The sequence below is a fragment of the Anomaloglossus baeobatrachus genome, chromosome 3, assembly GCF_048569485.1.
Source record: "Anomaloglossus baeobatrachus isolate aAnoBae1 chromosome 3, aAnoBae1.hap1, whole genome shotgun sequence".
Classification (NCBI taxonomy): domain Eukaryota; kingdom Metazoa; phylum Chordata; class Amphibia; order Anura; family Aromobatidae; genus Anomaloglossus; species Anomaloglossus baeobatrachus.
The window spans coordinates 548,882,545-548,905,010 of record NC_134355.1 but is presented as its reverse complement, the minus strand read 5'-3'; the positions used below and the strand labels follow the sequence as shown (position 1 = coordinate 548,905,010).

Sequence of the window (22,466 nt, the reverse complement as noted above, 5' to 3'; positions counted from 1 at the left end):
GTTTGTCAAAGATGAGAATATTTTCATATACAGTGAAGGAAATAATTATTTGATCACTTGCCGATTTTGTAAGTTTGCCCACTGACAAAGACATGAACAGTCTAATTTTAAGGGTAGTTTAATTTTAACAGCGAGATAGACTTAAAAATAAAAACCAGAAAATCACATTGTAGAAATTTGTTTGCATTTTGCAGCAAGGAATAAGGCCCCTTTCACATTGCGTTTTACCTTCTGCTCACAGGTCCCGTCGGAGCATCCGTCCGGACCGCCCATCCCCCACTCTGCAAAGCGTGTTCCAGATGCATGCGCCCGAAAGGGCCATTCACTGCTATGGAGCGCACTGCGTTAGCGTGTGCTCCGTTTTGTGCCATTTTTTGCATATATACGTTTCTGCAGACGGACACCCAAACGTAGTCCACCTACGTTCGGGTGTCAGTCTGCAGAAACGTATATATGTGCAAAAAAATGGCACAAAACAGAGCACACGCTAACGCAGTGCGCTCCATAGCAGTGAATGGCCCTGTCGGGCGCATGCGTCCTATGGTCAACCTATCCTTAAAATTATAGACTGTTCATGCCTTTGTCAGTGGGCAAACAAAATCAGCGAGGGATCAAATAATTATTTCCTTCACTGTATATGCGAAAATGACCATTACCACATACAGGAGAGGAACATAAGCATTTCATACCCTGAGATTTTGCAAGTTTTCCCACCTACAAAGAATGGGAAAATACTTAATTCATGCAAATTAATTACTTAAATATCATACAATGTGACTTTCTGGATTTTTTTTTTGGATTCTGTCTGACACAGTTGAAGTGTACCAACGATAAAAATTACAGACCGGACTTCCGGATCCTGTCCTGGCTGAGGTGACAGCATAGAGGGGAAGCTCCTGCCACCCCCCCGGAGAAACCGACAGAAAATAACTCACCCGGACACGTGGATGAGACAAAAAGACCTTGGAGGGGAATTAGAAGTCAGCAGGCATGGAGCGGTACCTCCTGAGAAGTGCTGGCTGCAGCGAGATGTCCCGGAGAAGCAATGATCCTGAAGTGCCATGTGTGGAGGAAGAAATTAACATGGCGCCGGAGAGTCTGGTGGAGGAGGGGACGGAGTCCCAGCTGCAAGCCGCGGTAACACAGATTAGGAGAGGGGGAGATAAAGGAGTTGCGAGCTATGAGACAGAAGAGGAGGGGGCTGTGGAGAGATGGATGCAGGGGACAGAAGAGGAAGGATCTCAGTGGGAAGATGAAGGCGACATGGACATGGAAGAGAGATGGGAAGGAGGAATTAGCAAGCATAGATTGCACAGTGGAGCAGCAGGAAGAGAAGGGAAAATAATTAAGCAACATGAGGGACCTAATCCTGAAAGACCTCACCAGAAGCTACATGCCAGAAACACTAGTACCCCCTGTAAAGAAAACAAGAAGCAGCCAGGGACACCAATGTCTCAATCATGCAAATTACTGCTGGCAGAGAGAGGGAAAAGCTCAGTGCAAAATAAGAAATATAAGACAATAGCACCACCTGGAGGCCAAAACAAGTACAACCAGGAGCTCAATATAGATTATAAAAAATTAGCTGTAGAAGTGACATCACATCTGTCAAAAGAGATCAAAGTGGTCATTGAGACAGCCATACAAACATCATTGGCTGCTATGCAAAATCAGATAAACGTCCAGGCATCTAGATTGGCAGAAACGGAACAGAGAATATCTGATTCTGAAGAAACAATTTTGGCTATGCAAGGACAAATAGCAAGTCTAGTGAAGTCTAATGAATATCTGAAAGACAAGGCTGAAGACTTGGAGAATCGGTCGAGACGAAATAATTTACGTATAGTCGGGCTGCCAGAATCGGTCTCATTGGGGCAACTGGACAATATATGTGAGCTGGAGCTACCTCAGGCCTTAGGCATAAAGGCAAAATTCAGAGTAGAAAGGGCTCATAGAGTGGGACCACTGCGACAACAAGAGGCGAACAAGGGAGAGGAACAGAATCTCAACAAGAAAAACCCGGTGAGGGCTAGACAGGTGATAGTTAAATATCTAGATTACAAGCACAAGGAGGAAATACTGAGGGCCTTTAGGGAACGAAAGCGCCCGTTACATTACCAAGGCAATAAATTGCTGATTTTTGGTGATTACTCGGCTGAAGTGTCCAGAAGAAGAAAAGATTTTAGCAAAATTTGCACATTTCTGTATAACAAAAAAATAAAATGTCAGCTGATGTACCCTGCTACACTAAAAGTTAAAAACCCCAATGGCTCGTTTGCTTACTACAAAGATTATAAAGAAGCAGAAAATGCTATCATGGCAGAGCCAGACAAGTCCCGGCCAGATGGACAGGGGAGGGGATCTAGTGAAGAGGGGAGCAACAGAAGACGATTTTCCATGAGCCCAGGAAAAGATCCGAAACATCTCAGAGAGCAAACGCAAGTTGAGAGCAGAAAGGAGAGGAGAACAAGCCCAGGATTACAACAACCTACTCCTCGCACGGATCACAGAGACTAACTCTTGGGGAAGATTCAGGATAACTGAAATCAAATAGATCCCTTTCGTATTTTTTGTCAAGGAGAGAGGGTCGAGGGGTCATGAGGGGTGGAAGGGGAGGCTATGTGCCAATTTTTGGGCCTCCTCCTTTTACTCCCTGCTTCACCTTCCCCCCTCCCTTTTTTTTTTTTTTCTCCTTTCCCCCCCTCTTCCCTTACCTCCTCTTTCCTTTGTCCAAGATCGGCATGCAGACACAATTGAAGGGGATCTAATCTGAACGTCAGGATGGTTTCCAGGACTCAGAGCTAAGTTGGACCCAAATTACCCTTTTTTTTGTTTGTTTTTTTTTTTTTTTTTTTAATTTTCTCTTCTTCTTGAGAGGTATTAACATAATGTCTCAATCTCCTCATATCATTCGGGGCTCGTTCATGATGGTCCGGGGATAAAATGTATACTTTAAGGGGGGGGGACTAGGGAGCTTGATGGTTTGGTCAGGAAAAGTGGAAGTCACTAACATGGCGAAAAGTGCCAAAAATTTCTCGATAGGGAAAACATGTTTCACAGTTACTTGTTTTTTGTTACTTTTGTTATACTTACAAGGTGGGGAAGGGAAGTGTCAACTTTGGGGGGCTAACAAGGTATTTAGTGATGATTGTCTCGCCTATCGGGAGGCTAGGGCCCACAGGAGAGGGACCAGCAAAAGCAGAATGCATTAGTAACCATGGTACAAATAATTACGTGGAACGTTAAAGGTCTGAGATCTCCTAACAAACGAGCAATGATATTGAGACACCTGAAAAGACTTAAAACAGACATTGCACTATTACAGGAAACGCACTTGGGGAAGGAGGATTTTTTCCGCATGAAGAAACACTGGGTGGGCACCGTATACGGGGCGGAAGCACAAGGCAGGAAAGCGGGTACCATGATTCTTATAAATAAACAACTAAGCCATGAAGTAGTGACACACGAGGCTGATGACCAGGGAAGGTGGCAACACTTAACAATCATTAGTCCAGCGGGCAAACTTAGCATTTATAATGTTTACGGTCCAAACGCACAACAGAACTCCTTTCATGAAGGCATAAAGGCCAGATTACTAACAGAGGGGGGGACTAACATAATAGTGGGAGGAGACTTTAACACAGTTCCAGACTCAGCGGAGGATAGGAGGAGGAGGGAGGAGGGAGTCGGAAACGTGGACAGGAGGTCAGACAATAGAGAGGTAACATTAGAAGATGTAGGATTGAAAGATATCTGGAGACTAACGCATCCGCATGATAGAGAATATACGCACTTTTCACACCCACATGATAGTTGGTCACGTATTGACCAGTTCTGGATATCTCAAGACCTAGTGAATGGAGTACAAAACTGTGAGATAGAGAACATGGTGATATCAGATCATAGTCCAGTGAGATTGGGCATTAGAGAAAAATTCAAGAGAGGTACAGATATCATATGGAGATTTCCATCTTTTCTTCTTAGACAAGAAAACTTCCAAAAAATACTGCAAGAGTGGTGGGGAGAATTCATAGAAGACAACAAGGAACATAAAGGGACACCAGTGTTATATTGGGAAACGGCAAAGGCGGTACTGAGGGGTCGATTGATGGGGTATGCGGCCATGATCAAACGAAAAACGAATGAAAATTATAATGCCCTGAGTGAAGCAGTTCGGGTAGCTTACACTAAGTACCTGGCAAACAGATCTCCCACAGCTAAAGACAGATGGTTGGAGGCGAAAAGGGGATTTGACGATTGGGCCAAAAGGAAGGAACAATTATTCTGGTCGCACAAAGAAGCTGAGTTGCATAGATTCGGCAACAAGGCGGGGAGAATGTTGGCAAACCTGGCAAGGGGCAGCAGAAAGATGACAGTGATCCCCAAACTGAAAACAAAGGGGGGAGGGGTGACCACGGACCCTAAGGAAATTAATAAACTGCTGGGAGATTATTATAGAAAATTATATGGGCCAGGAGAGAATGACATGACTGACGAGGCAGAATGGCTGAGACAAGCACACATGCCCAGGTTAAATGAGGAAGACTTGAGTGCCTTGAATGCACCTATTACAGTGGAGGAGGTAATGAGAACAATCGGGGACCTTAACACCAACAAGGCACCGGGACCTGACGGGTTTAATAGCGAATTTTACAGGGCTATGAAGGATCTGATCTCACCGGATCTTACGGCTGTATTTAACGCATTACTGGAAGGAGGGGAAATTCCCAAAAATTCTAATGTAGCATATATCAAATTACTCCCCAAGGGGACCAAAGATCTAGATGATCCCTCTAGCTATAGGCCCATATCACTTATAAACCAGGATTTAAAAATAATGTCCAAGATCATGGCTAACAGATTGGCCATGATTCTACCTAGGATCATTACAGAACACCAGGTGGGGTTTATTAAAGGGAGAAATGCTGTCACTAACATCCGGAGGACAATTCTAGTGTTAGACGCAGTGAGATTAGAGTGCACTGGGAAAGGGGCAAAACCAGCCCTAGTTACTCTTGACGCTGAAAAAGCGTTCGATAATGTAAACTGGAGCTGGTTAGACAGGGTAATGGAGGCCATAGGATTAGTAGGCAAAATGAGACTTTATATCAGAACACTATATGCCAACTCGGGAGCTAGGATACACACTCCGGGCTTTTTATCAGATGTGTTCCCTTTGATGAAGGGAACAAGACAAGGTTGCCCGCTATCTCCCCTCCTATTCAACCTGGCAATTGAACCTTTATCAAGAATTTTACAGGGACAGAACAGCTTTAAAGGGATCAAGATAAGGGAAATGGAAATAAAGGTAGCGCTTTTTGCTGATGATGTTATACTGTATATGGGGGACCCCAGCGCAGATTTACCACAGACTCTTGCCTTGATTGAGAAATTTGGACTAATATCGGGATTTAAGCTAAACAAGAAAAAGTGCGAGATCATGTTTCTGAGGGGGCCTCAAGGACCAACAGGGGGAAACGCAAAGGAGGGTTGTTTCTGTGGCATCCCTATAGCACAGACTTCAATTAAATACCTGGGAATACATATAGGGAGAACGATGGAATCGATCTACGAGCTAAATTACGGACCGTTAATAAGGAAAATTATAACACAAATCAAGGGATGGAAGGGTCTGCCTCTACCACTTCTGGCAAGATGTCACCTGATAAAAATGATGAGCTTTCCTAGACTACTATATCCATTCCAGACAATCCCGTTATTACTAAAACTAAAGGATGTGAATAGACTGAACTCTGCGTATGCGGATTTTGTATGGAGGGGAAGGAAACCCAGAATAAAATTGCGTACACTGATGAAGTCAGCGGAGGAGGGAGGACTTAGCTTCCCAGATGTTCGGGGATATAATCTGGTGTGTATAATGAGGCATGTGTTGGATTGGATGAGAGGGACGAGTAGGCACTCAGACTACGGTATGGAAGCTAAGTATGCATCACCATGGGATTTGACGTCCATTCTACACTCTCCATTGTCCAAGGTGGAAAGGCACATAAGGTGCTCAATCATATTCCGAGACACTATGTTAACCTGGAAGTCAGTGAGAAAGAAGCTGAGTCTTTCATGGAAAGTGTCTAAGTACTTGAACCCTTGGGCATCTCCAAACTTCCCCTTGGGAAGAGAAAACAAGCTGTTTATTAGATGGAAAGAGAAGGGCATTAGGTGGGTGAAAGACGTTATGAATGTGGAGGAGAGAAGGTGGATGACAGGCAAAGAAGTGCTAGATAAGTATGACCTCAATAGCTCGCATATTATCCAATATGAACAATTAAAATTTGGGGTGCTTGGAGATCTGAGTGAGCTTGGAAGGGAACTGAACAGAAGTTTGATTGATGAACTTATGGAAGGTGATATAGCAAGTGTCAATGTCTCTCATATCTACCGAATATTTCGGGGGGTGCTTATATCTAGGGAAGATAGCCGTACCCTAACAGCTTGGGGGAAACAATTGAAAGGACAAGAAGTGGTGGGCACCATATTGAAGGGTTGGGTACAAGTGCGGAAACATGTTACTAATGAGAGATGGAGGGACACTCAATTTAGAATCTTACATAGGGCTATCTTGGGATTCAATATACCAGGAAGAGATATGCGATGTCCTAAGTGTCAAGAAGAGAAAACAGATATGTTACATGGATTATGGGAATGTAAGAAAATTCAGGGGTTTTGGAATCAAGTTAGGGCATTTGTTAGAGCAACATGGGGAATTTCTAGTGATTTAGAGTTAATGGTGTGGATTTTTCACTCCTTTGAGAAAGGAGTAAGAGGGGGTTCGGAGGCGCAGGGACAGAAAAATTTTGCAATACTACATGACATAGCCATGATAGCCAAACGATGTATTTTAAAACACTGGATACACAGAGAGAGCCCATCCATGAAGGAAGTCATTGGCGAATTACACAACCTATTGAGACTAGAAAAAATGGCAGCGGAAAGGGACAAAGACAGGTTGACAGGCAAGTTTTTTGGGAGATGGAGAAACTTTATTGAACGCCAATTTACCCCGGGAGAGATAAATAATGTGATGACACCTTTTACACACTCAGAGTGGTATCTCTTGAATGATATCCAAGACAACTTGGGTAAATTAAGAATCATCCAGTAGTGGGTTGTGGAGAGCGGAGAAGATGAGCAGATAAGGGTATATCGGGACACATCAGCAACTTCGGAAATACCTAGGGTTGACACAGGTTTTAACGACTTACCAAAGAGCAGTCTGGAATTTTAAGTTGGGACAATATCCCCTATTATGTTTTATTCTGTCAGAGGAATGTTCTTCTTTTGTAACCATGAAGGTCTTTGTTATGTTTATAAAAATTGAAAAATTTAATAAAAACATTTGGAAAAAAAAAAAAATTACAGACCTCTCCATTCTTTGTATGTGGGAAAACTTGCAAAATCGGCAGTGTATTATTCCCCACTGTAAACAACCATCTCTATAATTTAAAAAACAAAAAAAAAAACAAAAAAAAAAAACCCAAGGAGTCTCTAGATTTTGACATTCATGAGGCCTCAGCTGGGTAAGGTTAAAGTTCTCAAGGTGAGTTTTTGGTGATATCTTAATGTATTTTCGCTTATAGTTCGCTGAGTTTTATGTGCAAATTTTTCCCACAGACATGAATTAGATGTGGAAAATTGGGCGATAAAAACCCATATACGTATTGTCAGCGGAAACTAAAAAACACTTGTAATCTACACCAGACTGTATCAAAGGTTTGTCAAAAATCAAATACCAAAATGTACAAAAAATAAAGCTGCTTTATTTACAGCAAGACGAGACAAAAAAGGTGATAAAAAAAGCAAGTGACTTAATTTATCTAAGGCCACGTGCACACTGAGTATTTGGTGAGTTTTTTACCTCAGTATTTGTAAGCCAAAACCAGGAGTGGGTAAAATATACAGAAGTGGTGACGTGTCTCTATTATAGGTTTCCTCTGATTATCCCACTCCTGGTTTTAGCTACAAATACTGAGGTAAAACTACTTCAAATTCTCAACGTGTGCACATGGTCTTAAAATTACTGAGGTAAAAAACCCTCACCATATACTGAATATGTACACGTGGCTTTACAATTACTGAGGTAAAACCCTCACCATATACTGAATATGTGCACGTGGCTTTACAATTACTGAGGTAAAACCCTCACCATATACTGAATATGTGCACGTGGCTTTACAATTACTGAGGTAAAACCCTCACCATATACTGAATATGTGCACGTGGCTTTACAATTACTGAGGTATAAACCTCACCATATACTGAATATGTGCACGTGGCTTTACAATTACTGAGGTAAAAACCTCACCATATACTGAATATGTACACGTGGCTTTACAATTACTGAGGTAAAAACTCCACAAATACTGAATGTGTGCACATGGCCTTACAATTACTGAGGTAAAAAAAAAACAAAAAACCAAAACCTCACCAAATACTCCATGTGTGCACGTGGTCAATTAGGTGTAACAATTTTTCATCCCTTTAAGAAATAGGTCCACTATACTACTAATATAACACTGCTATATCTTGAAAGTAGTCCTCACACTTTCTGACAGCATTCACTCACATCAGAGTATAAATACACCGAGTGCAAAGCAATTATATATTATACGCCCTGCACTGGCACTAATATAAGGGTACCGTCACACTTTAGCGACGCTCCAGCGATCCCACCAGCGATCTGACCTGGTTAGGATCGCTGGTGCGTCGCTACATGGTCGCTGGTGAGCTGTCAATCAGGCAGATCTCACAAGCGACCAGTGACCAGCCCCCAGCCAGCAGCAATGCGTGGAAGCGATGCTGCGCTTGGTAACTAAGGTAAATATTGGGTAACCAAGCGCTTGGTTACCCGATATTTACCTTGGTTACCAGCGCACACCGCTTAGCGCTGGCTCCCTGCACTCCTAGCCAGCGTACACATCGGGTTAATAAGCAAACAGCTTTGCTTATTTACCCGATATGTACTCCGGCTACTTGTGCAGGGAGCCGGCACTGACAGCGTGAGAGCGGCGGACGCTAGTAACCAAGGTAAATATCGGGTAACCAAGCAAAGGGCTTCCCTTGGTTACTCGATATTTACCTTGGTTACGGCTTACCGCAGGCTGCCAGACGCCGACTCCCTGCACATTCAGATCGTTGCTCTCTCGCTGTCAAACACAGCGATGTGTGCTCCACAGCGGGAGAGCAACGTCCAAAAAATAAACCAGCACTGTGTGTAACGAGCAGCGATCTCACAGCAGGGGCCAGATCGCTGCTCAGTGTCACACCGCGAGATCGATAATGAGGTCACTGCTGCGTCACAAAAACCGTGACTCAGCAGCGATCTCGCTATGTGAGAAGTACCCCTTAGTCAATGAGGCAATGCTTATCTGTGAGTTTTTCCTTATCTAAAATTGAGCTGAGGAAAAAAAAAAAAAAAAAAAAAAAGTAAAAAATAAATTGCAGCATCTTGCATACATGGCAGCGTATATCGGACGAAACTCTCCAATGTAACTCAATGGGTGTGAAAATTAAAAACACACGGCACAAGGACCATCTATGCTGGGCGTTTGGTTATGAATCGATTACCATCCTGGAGCGTAGGACACTAAATGTTGCTGTAAATGATTGTACAATAAAAGTTACTGAGAAAATAAATGTGTTGCATACGGATGCTGGGTGAGAAAAAAAAAACAACCCGCGCCCTCACATGATATATGGGATATCGAATGGATTTCACTCATCCAACTTTTCTGGATGATAATCAGTGCAGTTTTTGATGGCAGATGTGAGCGAGCCCTAATGATGATTATAGATCAGGAAGTTCATTTTCCTAATTCAGTTCACGAAAACAACGGGAGAATCAATTTGTTTGTCATTTCCTCCAGAGGGAGGTTTCCACCCCGCACGCTGACAGACGGAGGCAACGATTTACAGATTAGCAAAACACTGGAGGAAAATTAGTCTCATCTGTAAATATCACCCGCACAAAAGCAGACCTTAAAGGGAATCTGTCAGCAGGTTTGTGCTATGTAAGCTGAAGCCAGCATGCTGTAGAGACAGAGACCCTTATTCCAGCAATGTGACACTTACTGAGCTGTTTGCAGTCATTTTGATAACATCACAGTTTTCTCTGCTGCAGATCTTAGGCTATGTGCCCACAGGAGATTAAACCTGCAGATTTATTTGTGGAAAATCCGCGGATTTTCCAGATAAAGCCACAGGTTTCAGCATGTACAGACACTCCCCATGTTATCATATGGGACATGGGGAGTGCTGTGTCCATGCTGCGGATATGTGCGGCTGCGGATTTCCCACAGGTGCACGTAATTGCATGTCAATTATTTCTGCGGAATTACCTGTGGAAATCCCGGCTCTCCACTATGGAGATAGAGGCCAGAACTACCGCAGGTAAGCCGCATGAATGTCCGCAGGTTTACCGCAGCTATTTCACTGTACTACCCAGCTAAAAAATAGCTGCGGATTCTGGCGAGCAGCTGCGGGAAACCTGCGGACGTACCTGCGCATATATCCGCAGGTACAAAGTCCCCTGGGCAGATAGCTAGTGTTGAGCGGATCCGGATCCGCGCGGTTTCAGCGTCCGATCCAGGTCCGACCCGGAATTATTTTTTTTATTTTTTCTCTCTCTCTCGTCCCGGATCCGCTCCCCCATACACATACATGGGTCCGGATTCCGGATCGGATCCGGACTTCTTTTCCAACCCGCGAGGGATCCGCCGGACTCGGATTATTAGATGTTTGCTCAACTCTACAGATAGCCTAACAGTTGTTTGAATGTGGAGGTCTATAAGCCTGCCCACACCACTGATTGGCAGCTTTCTGTGTACACTCTGTATGGGGAGAAAGCTGCCAGTCAGTGGTGTAGGAGGGTTACACAGAGCTCATAAATATGCTGGACTACATGGCAACAGATCAAGTAGTCCTAATGATAATCTACTGCTGATTAAACAATAATTTAATCAAAACTACACTAAGCAGCCCAGTAAGTGACATCACTGGAATCAAGATCTCTGCCCCTACATTATGCTGCTCTCAGATTAAGTGTCAAAAACCTGATGACAGATGCCCTTTAATTATAAATATAATAAAGAAGGACACTTGTGTAACGGCTTTTGCATCTCATGGCAGCACTGCTGGAGGTGATGCCATAATGCAGAATGTGCGGTGACAGGGGTCAGACAGCAGAAGCAGACGCTCATGGGAAAAATTACAAATCCAGAAGTTATTTTTTCCTATATACCAGGAGCGTGTCGCACACGAGATTCACTATTTCAATCCTTCCTGTAAAAGTCACAAATTCCTTTATAAGACGATGGAGATGCGGTTCCTCTGCGCCGACTCAATGGACGAGAAGGACCCTACATAGATTAAAAGTAAAAATGGTTTATTAGTGTACATGTTTCAAGGCAATCTAGCCCCTTCCTCAGGGCTAAACCATGGAGTGGTCCTGAAGAAGGGGCTAGATTGCCTTGAAATGCACAGACTAATAAACCATTTTCAGCTTATATCTATTTGGGGTCATTCGCATCCATTGAGGCAGCACAGAGGAACCGCATTTTATCCTGATCGTCCCGCTGTGCATCCCCCGCTGATCTGCAGCAGCCTGATACAAATGCGTCAATAGTTGTGTCACACACAATGATCCCAGGTGAGGAGATAATCTCATCCCTACCCCTATTGTAGCCAGCGAAGACCCTATTGCGCTTGTTTTCTGCCTTAGGCTGCTTTCACACTACGTTTTTTTAACATGCGTCCTGAACGGTTTTTTAACGCAAAAACGCATCCAGTGCCAATACGTTTTCATTTCAATGAATTTGCAATGGACTCGCGTCAACATGCGTTCACCTGCGTTTGCGTGCGTTATAGTGAGGATCCAGCGACTTGCAGTTTAACTTTTTTTCAAAAACGCTACTTGTAGCGTTTTTGAGCTGCATCCAAAATACTGCAAATCGCTGGATCCTGATTATACTGCACGCAAACGTATGTGAACGCCGGCATGCTGATAGACAGGATCCTGCTTGCTCTACTGAGCATGCCCAGAAACCAGCCTGGTGTGATCAGTCTCTCTCTCCCCCTCCCTCTCATCTCTCTCTCTCCCCCGCCTGAGAGCTGCGGAAACCCGTAACCAAGGTAAACATCGGGTAACTTGCTTGGATACCCGATGTTTACCTTGGTTACGTGTGCAGGGAGCCCGGCTCCTAGCAGCTGCAAACGCTCGTAACCAAGGTAAATATGGGGTATCCAAGCAAGTTACCCGATGTTTACCTTGGTTATGAGCCTCGGCAGCTGTCAGATGCCGGCTCCCAGTCTGTCATGTTCAGTTCCTCTCACTCCCGATCACATGACTCTGCCCGCCCATAAACTTCAAGTGACAGGATCCTGCAAAATAACACATGCATTTTTCTTTGTAAAAACAGGATCCGCTTTTACAGCACAAAAACGTTCATGACGCATGTTAAAAAAACGTAGTGTGAAAGCAGCCTTCGTTGCTCCCAAATTCCTTTCCGGACATCTAGGGAGTGTTCACACTGAATTTCCTGATGCAGATTACTGAGCAGAATCCGCTCCAAATACACACGAAAAACGGAATTCACATGAAATAAGCTAGAAAACATTCCTACTGCGCACATGCTGCTTTTTCAGCTGGAGAATGAAGGATGGGTTCACAGCTTTTCAGTGTGAAAAAGCTTCTAACAACAAGTTTTTGGGGGCATTTTTATATTGATTTTTGAATGGGATGTTTTTTCCTTCCTCAATTGATTATAAAGTCAAATTTTGAGGCTTTCCCTCAAGAGACTTTCTTCATAGTCAGGTGTTTGGAGCAGTTTTAGATGCAGAAACTCTCCAAATCTTTCTCTAAAAAATATCCCCAAAACTTTTTGCTCCTTTCAGCTGCAAAAAACTCAGCGAAGTGATCATCATCCTCCAGCTTTCAGCACAGTGCGCACCAGGGGCAGGTTACCCCTCCTGATGAATGGGAAGCTGATTTACACAGAATTCAAGGAGTATGTGGATTTTGGAGCAGAATCTGGCACCGCAAAAATAACAAAAGGAAGATTTTTTTTTTTCCCCTAACATGACATCTCATAAGGAGCCAGAAAGAAAAAAACCCTGCAAAATATAACTGGAGTAGAGAAAGGGCCATGTACAAAAAGTGCAAAGAGATATATATATATATATATATATATATATATATATATATATATATATATATATATATATATATATATATATATATATATACACACACGTGTGGGTCAGTAAGCCTGAAAATCCCAACCAAGTCAATAACTGATGAAAACCTAACAAGTCCTTACAGAGGTATCAGAAATCAGTCTGCGGCATCTGGCCCCAACCTACTCTATATGGTGAGAATATGGGGCCAGGGTAAAGCCCCAGTCTCCTTACCTCAACCCCCATTCCTAGTCCCGAGGCCCCAGTCTCCAGCACAAAGGCTACAGCCTTAGCTTCTAGTCTCCAGCTCCCAGCCCCCCGTCCTCAGCCTCCATTCCTAGCCCTGAGCCCCTAGCCCCAAGTCTCCAACCCCAAGGGTCCGCTCCTAGCCCAGAGCCCCCGTTGCTCAGTCTCCGCTCCTAGCCCCCGTTCCTCAGTTTCCATTCCTAGCCCCTAGCCTCCTTTCCTCAGTTTCCATTCCTAGCCCCTAGCCTCCTTTCCTCAGTTTCCATTCCTAGCCCCTAGCCTCCTTTCCTCAGTTTCCATTCCTAGCCCCTAGCCTCCTTTCCTCAGTTTCCATTCCTAGCCCCTAGCCTCCTTTCCTCAGCTTCCATTCCTAGCCCCTAGCCTCCTTTCCTCAGCTTCCATTCCTAGCCCCTAGCCTCCTTTCCTCAGCTTCCATTCCTAGCCCCTAGCCTCCTTTCCTCAGTCTCCATTCCTAGTCCCGAGCCTCCTTTCCTCAGTCTCCATTCCTAGCCCCTAGCCTCCTTTCCTCAGTTTCCATTCCTTGCCTCCTTTCCTCAGTTTCCATTCCTAGCCCCGAGCCTCCTTTCCTCAGTCTCCATTCCTAGCCCCTAGCCTCCTTTCCTCAGTCTCCATTCCTAGCCCCTAGCCTCCTTTCCTCAGTCTCCATTCCTAGCCCCTAGCCTCCTTTCCTCAGTCTCCATTCCTAGCCCCTAGCCTCCTTTCCTCAGTCTCCATTCCTAGCCCCTAGCCTCCTTTCCTCAGTCTCCATTCCTAGCCCCTAGCCTCCTTTCCTCAGTCTCCATTCCTAGCCCCTAGCCTCCTTTCCTCAGTCTCCATTCCTAGCCCCTAGCCTCCTTTCCTCAGTCTCCATTCCTAGCCCCTAGCCTCCTTTCCTCAGTCTCCATTCCTAGCCCCTAGCCTCCTTTCCTCAGTCTCCATTCCTAGCCCCTAGCCTCCTTTCCTCAGTTTCCATTCCTAGCCCCTAGCCTCCTTTCCTCAGTTTCCATTCCTAGCCCCTAGCCTCCTTTCCTCAGTCTCCATTCCTAGCCCCTAGCCTCCTTTCCTCAGTCTCCATTCCTAGCCCCTAGCCTCCTTTCCTCAGTCTCCATTCCTAGCCCCTAGCCTCCTTTCCTCAGTCTCCATTCCTAGCCCCTAGCCTCCTTTCCTCAGTCTCCATTCCTAGCCCCTAGCCTCCTTTCCTCAGTCTCCATTCCTAGCCCCTAGCCTCCTTTCCTCAGTCTCCATTCCTAGCCCCTAGCCTCCTTTCCTCAGTCTCCATTCCTAGCCCCTAGCCTCCTTTCCTCAGTCTCCATTCCTAGCCCCTAGCCTCCTTTCCTCAGTCTCCATTCCTAGCCCCTAGCCTCCTTGCCTCAGTCTCCATTCCTAGCCCCTAGCCTCCTTGCCTCAGTCTCCATTCCTAGCCCCTAGCCTCCTTGCCTCAGTCTCCATTCCTAGTCCCGAGCCTCCTTTCCTCAGTTTCCATTCCTTGCCCCGAGCCTCCTTTCCTCAGTCTCCATTCCTAGCCCCTAGCCTCCTTTCCTCAGTCTCCATTCCTAGCCCCTAGCCTCCTTTCCTCAGTCTCCATTCCTAGCCCCTAGCCTCCTTTCCTCAGTCTCCATTCCTAGCCCCTAGCCTCCTTTCCTCAGTCTCCATTCCTAGCCCCTAGCCTCCTTTCCTCAGTCTCCATTCCTAGCCCCTAGCCTCCTTTCCTCAGTCTCCATTCCTAGCCCCTAGCCTCCTTTCCTCAGTCTCCATTCCTAGCCCCTAGCCTCCTTTCCTCAGTCTCCATTCCTAGCCTCCTTTCCTCAGTCTCCATTCCTAGCCCCTAGCCTCCTTTCCTCAGTCTCCATTCCTAGCCCCTAGCCTCCTTTCCTCAGTCTCCATTCCTAGCCCCTAGCCTCCTTTCCTCAGTCTCCATTCCTAGCCCCTAGCCTCCTTTCCTCAGTCTCCATTCCTAGCCCCTAGCCTCCTTTCCTCAGTCTCCATTCCTAGCCCCTAGCCTCCTTTCCTCAGTCTCCATTCCTAGCCCCTAGCCTCCTTTCCTCAGTCTCCATTCCTAGCCCCTAGCCTCCTTTCCTCAGTCTCCATTCCTAGCCCCTAGCCTCCTTTCCTCAGTCTCCATTCCTAGCCCCTAGCCTCCTTTCCTCAGTCTCCATTCCTAGCCCCTAGCCTCCTTTCCTCAGTCTCCATTCCTAGCCCCTAGCCTCCTTTCCTCAGTCTCCATTCCTAGCCCCTAGCCTCCTTTCCTCAGTCTCCATTCCTAGCCTCCTTTCCTCAGTCTCCATTCCTAGCCTCCTTTCCTCAGTCTCCATTCCTAGCCTCCTTTCCTCAGTCTCCATTCCTAGCCCCTAGCCTCCTTTCCTCAGTCTCCATTCCTAGCCCCTAGCCTCCTTTCCTCAGTCTCCATTCCTAGCCCCTAGCCTCCTTTCCTCAGTCTCCATTCCTAGCCCCTAGCCTCCTTTCCTCAGTCTCCATTCCTAGCCCCTAGCCTCCTTTCCTCAGTCTCCATTCCTAGCCCCTAGCCTCCTTTCCTCAGTCTCCATTCCTAGCCCCTAGCCTCCTTTCCTCAGTCTCCATTCCTAGCCCCTAGCCTCCTTTCCTCAGTCTCCATTCCTAGCCCCTAGCCTCCTTTCCTCAGTCTCCATTCCTAGCCCCTAGCCTCCTTTCCTCAGTCTCCATTCCTAGCCTCCTTTCCTCAGTCTCCATTCCTAGCCCCTAGCCTCCTTTCCTCAGTTTCCATTCCTAGCCCCTAGCCTCCTTTCCTCAGTTTCCATTCCTAGCCCCTAGCCTCCTTTCCTCAGTCTCCATTCCTAGCCCCTAGCCTCCTTTCCTCAGTCTCCATTCCTAGCCCCTAGCCTCCTTTCCTCAGTCTCCATTCCTAGCCCCTAGCCTCCTTTCCTCAGTCTCCATTCCTAGCCCCTAGCCTCCTTTCCTCAGTCTCCATTCCTAGCCCCTAGCCTCCTTTCCTCAGTCTCCATTCCTAGCCCCTAGCCTCCTTTCCTCAGTCTCCATTCCTAGCCCCTAGCCTCCTTTCCTCAGTCTCCATTCCTAGCCCCTAGCCTCCTTTCCTCAGTCTCCATTCCTAGCCCCTAGCCTCCTTTCCTCAGTCTCCATTCCTAGCCCCTAGCCTCCTTTCCTCAGTCTCCATTCCTAGCCCCTAGCCTCCTTTCCTCAGTCTCCATTCCTAGCCCCTAGCCTCCTTTCCTCAGTCTCCATTCCTAGCCCCTAGCCTCCTTTCCTCAGTCTCCATTCCTAGCCCCTAGCCTCCTTTCCTCAGTCTCCATTCCTAGCCCCTAGCCTCCTTTCCTGTCTCCATTCCTAGCCCCTAGCCTCCTTTCCTCAGTCTCCATTCCTAGCCCCTAGCCTCCTTTCCTCAGTCTCCATTCCTAGCCCCTAGCCTCCTTTCCTCAGTCTCCATTCCTAGCCCCTAGCCTCCTTTCCTCAGTCTCCATTCCTAGCCCCTAGCCTCCTTTCCTCAGTCTCCATTCCTAGCCCCTAGCCTCCTTGCCTCAGTCTCCATTCCTAGCCCCTAGCCTCCTTTCCTCAGTTTCCATTCCTTGCCTCCTTTCCTCAGTTTCCATTCCTAGCCCCTAGCCTCCTTTCCTCAGTCTCCATTCCTAGCCCCTAGCCTCCTTTCCTCAGTCTCCATTCCTAGCCCCTAGCCTCCTTTCCTCAGTCTCCATTCCTAGCCCCTAGCCTCCTTTCCTCAGTCTCCATTCCTAGCCCCTAGCCTCCTTTCCTCAGTCTCCATTCCTAGCCCCTAGCCTCCTTTCCTCAGTCTCCATTCCTAGCCCCTAGCCTCCTTTCCTCAGTCTCCATTCCTAGCCCCTAGCCTCCTTTCCTCAGTCTCCATTCCTAGCCCCTAGCCTCCTTTCCTCAGTCTCCATTCCTAGCCCCTAGCCTCCTTTCCTCAGTCTCCATTCCTAGCCCCTAGCCTCCTTTCCTCAGTCTCCATTCCTAGCCCCTAGCCTCCTTTCCTCAGTCTCCATTCCTAGCCCCTAGCCTCCTTTCCTCAGTCTCCATTCCTAGCCTCCTTTCCTCAGTCTCCATTCCTAGCCTCCTTTCCTCAGTCTCCATTCCTAGCCCCTAGCCTCCTTTCCTCAGTTTCCATTCCTAGCCCCTAGCCTCCTTTCCTCAGTTTCCATTCCTAGCCCCTAGCCTCCTTTCCTCAGTCTCCATTCCTAGCCCCTAGCCTCCTTTCCTCAGTCTCCATTCCTAGCCCCTAGCCTCCTTTCCTCAGTCTCCATTCCTAGCCCCTAGCCTCCTTTCCTCAGTCTCCATTCCTAGCCCCTAGCCTCCTTTCCTCAGTCTCCATTCCTAGCCCCTAGCCTCCTTTCCTCAGTCTCCATTCCTAGCCCCTAGCCTCCTTTCCTCAGTCTCCATTCCTAGCCCCTAGCCTCCTTTCCTCAGTCTCCATTCCTAGCCCCTAGCCTCCTTTCCTCAGTCTCCATTCCTAGCCCCTAGCCTCCTTTCCTCAGTCTCCATTCCTAGCCCCTAGCCTCCTTTCCTCAGTCTCCATTCCTAGCCCCTAGCCTCCTTTCCTCAGTCTCCATTCCTAGCCCCTAGCCTCCTTTCCTCAGTCTCCATTCCTAGCCCCTAGCCTCCTTTCCTCAGTCTCCATTCCTAGCCCCTAGCCTCCTTTCCTCAGTCTCCATTCCTAGCCCCTAGCCTCCTTTCCTCAGTCTCCATTCCTAGCCCCTAGCCTCCTTTCCTCAGTCTCCATTCCTAGCCCCTAGCCTCCTTTCCTCAGTCTCCATTCCTAGCCCCTAGCCTCCTTGCCTCAGTCTCCATTCCTAGCCCCTAGCCTCCTTGCCTCAGTCTCCATTCCTAGCCCCTAGCCTCCTTTCCTCAGTTTCCATTCCTTGCCTCCTTTCCTCAGTTTCCATTCCTAGCCCCTAGCCTCCTTTCCTCAGTCTCCATTCCTAGCCCCTAGCCTCCTTTCCTCAGTCTCCATTCCTAGCCCCTAGCCTCCTTTCCTCAGTCTCCATTCCTAGCCCCTAGCCTCCTTTCCTCAGTCTCCATTCCTAGCCCCTAGCCTCCTTTCCTCAGTCTCCATTCCTAGCCCCTAGCCTCCTTTCCTCAGTCTCCATTCCTAGCCCCTAGCCTCCTTTCCTCAGTCTCCATTCCTAGCCCCTAGCCTCCTTTCCTCAGTCTCCATTCCTAGCCCCTAGCCTCCTTTCCTCAGTCTCCATTCCTAGCCCCTAGCCTCCTTTCCTCAGTCTCCATTCCTAGCCCCTAGCCTCCTTTCCTCAGTCTCCATTCCTAGCCCCTAGCCTCCTTTCCTCAGTCTCCATTCCTAGCCCCTAGCCTCCTTTCCTCAGTCTCCAGCCTTGTTTTGAGGTTCCCCTTGTAGATGATGTGGGTCACACACCAGCAAACACAGTTTCCAAAAATCTCAGCCCATACAAATGGAGAGAGGAATCTTTGCCAGCTGCTCCAAACAAATGGGGGAGAGACCACCCAGAGGGTCCTGGTGGTGACGTCACTGGTCCATTTCAGGGTTAACTCCTTGGTGCCCACCCAGGGCTCTATGATGCAGGGAATGGCTCCACGTCCCCATACAGCCCTGGAGCTGACAGACCCTGCTGTACCGTGCCCCCACCCCTGGCCGGGCTGAGGAGGAGGCTGCAGTGCCGGTCGGGGGCAGCACCTACCTGGCAGCCTGGTCCCTGAGCCGGAGGATCGCAGAGAAGAGCAGGAGGGAGCACAAGACTGTGCAGAGACAGGGAGAAGGCGGAGGCAGAGCGATGAATGAGGGAAAGTGGAGGGAGGAAGAGGAGGAGACACAGCGCAGGGGCAGCAGGAGCGGCACACCGCCGGGCATACAGCCTGTGCCCTGTGTCCAGCGCCGCCCACCTCTCACCTTGCCGGACTCCTGCCGCTGCTTAGGAACCGTTGCTATGTAAACGTCACTTGTCTGCCACTGTACGTGTCCTCAGGTGGTAGGGAGAGGGCTCCGCCGCCATCTTTTTCTCGGGCAGCTCTAGCTCCAGGTGAACGGTACATGGCTGAAACTTTCATGGACACTAATGAAAAGTAATAATGATGTGGGCGTGTGGCACAGAGCAGAGGCCGGGATCTGGCAGGCTGATCGCAGTGGTGGAGGCTACCGGCCGGACTAGCGCTCAAAGCGAGCCGCAAGCTGCACATCACAGTATAAGGCTACATGCGCACGCTGCTTCTTTTTTGTGTTCACAAACTGCAGCCAAAACTGCAGCCAAAACTGCACCTTGTCAGAGAGAGCCTGGAAATGTCACAAAAAATGTAGGTGCTTTTTTGGTGCATTTTTGCTGTTTTTTTGGTGCGTTTTTGGCTGCAGTTTTGTCAACAATTGTTTCATGTATTTTTCAGTTCAAACAAGCCCATAAAGCTTGTTGAATTGGAAAAAAAAAAAAATTAGAAATAAATAAATAATTAAAAAAAACGGCGTGCGGTCCCCCCCAATTTTAATGCCAGCCAGATAAAGCCATACGGCTGAAGGCTGGTATTCTCAGGATGGGGAGCTCCACGTTATGGGGAGCCCCCCAGCCTAACAATATCAGTCAGCAGCCGCCCAGAATTGCCGCATACATTAGATGCGACAGTTCTGGGACTGTACCCGGCTCTTCCCGATTTACCCTGGTGCGTTGGCAAATCGGGGTAATAAGGAGTTATTGGCAGCCCATAGCTGCCAATAAGTCCTAGATTAATCATGTCAGGCGTCTATGAGACACCCTCCATGATTAATCTGTAAATTACAGTAAATAAACACACACACCCGAAAAAATCCTTTATTAGAAATAAAAAACACAAACACATTCCCTCATTACCAATTTATTAACCCCGACAAAGCCCTCCATGTCCGGCGTAATCCAGCATGCTCCAGCGTCGCATCCAGCAGTGCTGCATGGAGGTGACCGGAGAAGCAGCAGACACCGCCGCTCCGGTCACCTCCACGCAGCTAATGAAGACAGCCGCGCGATCAGCTGAGCTGTCACCGAGGTTACCCGCTGTCACTGGATCCAGCGGTGGCCGCGAGTAACCTCTGACAGCTCAGCTGATCGCGCTACAGCGTGGAGCCAGCGGCAGGAGCGTGGAGCCGGCGGCAGGAGCGTGGAGCCGGCGGCAAGAGCGTGGAGCCGGCGGCAAGAGCGTGGAGCCGGCAGGAGCGTGGAGCCGGCGGCAGGAGCGTGGAGCCGGCCGGCGGCAGGAGCGTGGAGCCGGCCGGCGGCAGCAGCGTGGAGCCGGCCGGCGGCAGCAGCGTGGAGCCGGCCGGCGGCAGGAGCGTGGAGCCGGCCGGCGGCAGGAGCGTGGAGCCGGCCGGCGGCAGGAGCGTGGAGCCGGCCGGCGGCAGGAGCGTGGAGCCCGGGACTGGTGTGGCGCCCCTGACCTGGTCAGGCACCACTGAGTACTGCACCCATGCTGGGGACAGTACAATACAGGTAATCCAGAAGGCTGACTGGGGTGTGGAACACAGGCGCATAGTGATCAGGTCTCACACATGTACCCATGAGAGGACCCCTGGGGATCCCAGGAGGGGGCAAGCCTTCACCTTCACTGGAATAGTGGAGGGGGTAGAGCCTCCATCTCCTCTCAAGGGGTGTGGTGGAGAGTCTGGTTGCTAGGTGGCGTAGGCAAGAACAGGAGAGGAGGGGCAGTGAGTCAGTTAGAGCAGAACTCCATAGGGCTCAGTGAGGAGCAGACCTGTGGGGCTGTTGCTGTCTAACAGCGCCCGCGCAGTGGCTACAGACGGGGGAGAACGGTCAACTAGGAGTGCTACCTGAAAGCCAGCTTCAGCTAGGGAGTGCAACGGAGTGGGAAGTAAGGAGACTGCTAGAGAGCACCAGGCCCAACCGGGCGGCAGATCCCGAAGCGAAGATAGATCCAGCTTTCTTCTGCTAAACCTGCCGGTGTGGGGCTCTCAAAGCCCACACCACAACACCACAAAAGCCGCAGCCACGTAACCGCAGTGAGGGCCCATAGGTCACAGGAGGCAAGCAGCTGGAGTGGCCTGGTCCGGGGAACAAGCATACGGCGAACGAAGGGGAGAGAGAGAGGCTGCAGCATCTTCCCTGGGTGACCCCCATAGGGACTAAAAGTCGGGGTCACCCCAAACCACCAAGGGCTAAGGAAGGCGAGTCAGTAGTCACCCTCATAAAGTCAGCCTGAAGGATACCTGGTTCCCACCTGGTTCATCCCAGCTACGCCCGGGCTACTCACCCTGCCATCAAATGTGAGTAAAGCCCTTGAAAGACATTCCTGCCGGTGTGGTTATTCTGCGACTTGTGGTACTACAAACCTACACAGGGCCCTGGGGCTTGCCTCACTCTCAGGAGGCTACTACATCCGACTGCACCCACCATCAGCCCCAGGCGTCCCCTAACCTGCAGTGGCGGTCCCCACTGACCGCAATACTGAGAGTGGCGTCACGATCAAACAAGAAGATTTCCTACCAGTGACGGAGATCCAGCAACGTGGAGTCCCTGAAGGTAATGCACCGACACTGACACTACACCCGTGGGGCTTCACACTGGCAGCGGCGGCGGCGGTGGCGGTGAGAGGGGTCCATCATCTCCCCTGTGCGGGGACCGCGGTACTTCGGGGAACACGGGGAGGACGGGACTATCAGCGGCGGCAGCAGCAAGAGGGAAAAATCAATGTTTTCAGCTGCCAATGTCCATCCCCCTCTCTGCCGCTGCTGATAGTCCCCGTCCTCCACATCATCTCCCCTGGGGACAGCGGTACTTCGGGGAACACGTGGAGGACGGGACGGGACGGGACGGGACCACTTGCCTGACCTCACTTTCTGACAAATCACCTGCGTTTTTGCTAGCAAAAACGCAGGTAAAAGGCAGGTAAAATGCACCACTTTTGATTAGCATGCATTTTTCCTGCGTTTTTGATGCCCTCATTGATTTCAATGGGTGACAAATGTTGACAAAAACGCAGGAAGAATGAACATGCTGCATTTTTTTTGTCACAAACTTTTGACAAAAAAAACGCTGACAAATAAACTGCAGTGTGCGCATGACAAATCTGACTTCTCATAGACT

The 22,466-nt window shown here is 48.5% G+C and overlaps 1 protein-coding gene across 2 annotated transcripts in view; it reads right to left on the bottom strand.

Moving 5' to 3' along the window:
- PXYLP1 (2-phosphoxylose phosphatase 1) overlaps positions 1-19,284 on the bottom strand; it is a 146,496-nt gene extending 127,212 nt beyond the window's left edge. The window contains exon 1 of one of the 2 annotated variants that reach the window (XM_075340812.1): positions 19,089-19,284. The gene's annotated coding sequence lies outside the window, so the exon portion shown is untranslated. Of the gene's footprint in view, positions 1-935; positions 2,087-19,088 lie in introns of those variants that run through there. The other variant, XM_075340813.1, reaches the window with a different exon arrangement.
- Positions 19,285-22,466: the final 3,182 nt, after the last annotated feature.